Here is a 2,449-nt window from a genome sequence, read left to right as displayed (position 1 = left end):
GAAACATCAGTTTCCTATTTCCCTGACTGAAGCTGGAGCTGTTCTAGCTGTGTGCCCCGACTGTGCACTTGTACCTAACATTCAGCCTCAAGCAACCAACAAAAGAGGGCTATCTGCTTTACAACTCTGGTAAACAGATATAACAGAATTTACACCTTTTGGTAGACTAAAATGTGTTCATGTTTCCATTGATACCTTTTCTGGTTTCCTATGGGCCACAGTTCATGTATCAACTAATGCCCGAGAAGTCGAAAACACTGGCTAACTTGTTTTGGTGTTATGGGGGTACCACAGTGTATTAAAACAGATAACGAACCTGGTTACCGTGCCCAATCAACCCATACCTTTTTACATGCCTGGGGAGTCAGTCATACATTTGGTATCCCTCACAATTGGAGGGACCAAGCTATTGCTGAGCGAGCCCATCGAACCCTGAAGCTTCATCTTGATGTTTTGAGAAAGGGGGGAGATGCCCAACATATCTCCCCTTCAGAACTCTTACACAAAACACTTCATGTATTAAATTGGCTTAATCCTCGTGGTGGGAATGATGATTTGCCAGCAGCACAAAGACATATTATACAATTTGCAAAAACCTTTGGTACAGGTTTATGACCCTGTCCTGAATCAGTGGAAAGGACCATGTATGTTGTTAACCTGGGGAAGGGGTTATGCTTGTGTCTCTACAGACAATCAAGAACCCTGATGGGTTCCAGCAAAATGGACAAAGCCGTGGCTACAGCATGACTCATGACTCAGCCATTCCCATTAGAGCATGAAGCTGAAGCAAGATGTCTGTACAGACTGCATTGTGTCCTTACTCCGTGGTTACAGGCTACTGGTCTCCAGGATTCGACAGAAGTGACACCAGAAGCTCTGTTGTGAGGAGAAATAGAAACAATACTACAAGCCCCTCCAGGATTAGAAGAACAATTGCATAACGCTTGTCGCACACACGGGTATCAATGTAAACCGTGGATTTGTGTGCACTGTAGTGGTTGTAATCAAAGCTATTGGAGGGTTGTATGTAATTCTGATGCAGTTGCACAGCATCTACTATGTCATGTTTGTGATTATCAGTTAAGAAATAAGCTTACTCCTGGGAGATGGTTTAGTGATTTTTTAGGCTTTTCAGTCAGTAGTTGGGCTGGCACATTTTCACAAGCATTAGGGTTAATAGAAAATTGTGAATGCGGAGCAAAGGCAGTGATTATATTTCAATTTGTTCACTTGGCAGCCTGCAATCAGGTGATCAAAAGGTGTGCTATTGTGGATAGTAGCTGTGGAGAATGGATCAAAATACCACGATCTCAATTTGTGAAGAGTGATCAGTGGCAGTCAGAATGCTGTCATTGGTGGCATCGATGATCACTGCAGTGTTAACACTCACTGTTGGCTAACATAGAGGATATGGTGCAGCTGTGAGAACATAACCTTATGTTGCTAACATAAAAAATATGTTGCTATGAGAATATAAGCTTATGTTTCAATTGTGAAAACATGATCTGTTGTTCTGATGGCCTTCTGATGGTACCAGAATGTGAAAGATCTACCAAGAGAAACAGTAGCAAAACTAGATATAGGAAAAAGGGTCTCAGTACCAGCTATCAGAGTGGGAAAGGACATAAAGAATGTTAAAGAAACAAAGCTAATAGAAGACTATTGCTAGAAAACTATATAAAACACTGCTGCTTGATTCAAATAAACAGCATTTCTGATCATCATACTGGTGTGTTGAGTCATCCGTGCTCACATGAAACCCCACACGAAGCCTTGCCATGATGATAATATTTCTTTTCTTATAAAGAGGAAAACTTTTCTGGGCCTGTGTGCAAGCAGAGCTCTAAGGAGAGCAGGAGGGAGATAGTGCCATGGGGCTGGAACATCCAGCTGCAGAGCTCAAAGTCTAATGCAAGAAGGGTGATGTCAGTCCAAGATGAGCCATGACAAAACTGATGAGGAAGGGCAGTGAGGAACAAGGTTGATCATACAGGGTCAGTCTGGATCTCCTCAGGAGACACTCAGCATCAAAATCACTTAGAAAACACCTCTATCACCTCTCCTCAGAAATAAAAAATATATCCATCCTTGAAAAAAAAAAATTAAAAAAAAAAAAAAAAGTACAAACTTTTTGTTTTGAAATTGCCTTGAAGACAATTACAGGAAGACAAAGAGATCCTGAGAGATTTCTGGATTTTAATGAGCCCCATGGTGTGCTTGGAGACAACTACATCATCCTGCAGTACCTAAAGAAGATTGTAGAAGCTGCTCAAGAAGTCAGAAGGCAAACTGCCAGTGCCTTGAAGCATTGCTGGGCCCCACTGAGGGCAGGCACTGACAAAGCCTCCCCAGGGACTCCTGAGAGCAGATCCTTGCAGGCCAGGAGTGCAGGCAGACAAAGGCTCTGGGCAGCCCCTGCAATGCTGAGCAAAGCCTGCCTTGGTTTTGG

The sequence above is a fragment of the Empidonax traillii genome, unplaced genomic scaffold, assembly GCF_003031625.1.
Source record: "Empidonax traillii isolate 1590-97213 ecotype Southwest subspecies unplaced genomic scaffold, ASM303162v1 scaffold2130:size36729, whole genome shotgun sequence".
Lineage (NCBI taxonomy): Eukaryota > Metazoa > Chordata > Aves > Passeriformes > Tyrannidae > Empidonax > Empidonax traillii.
The sequence above is the reverse complement of the archived record's forward strand: the minus strand, read 5'-3'. Positions refer to the sequence as shown.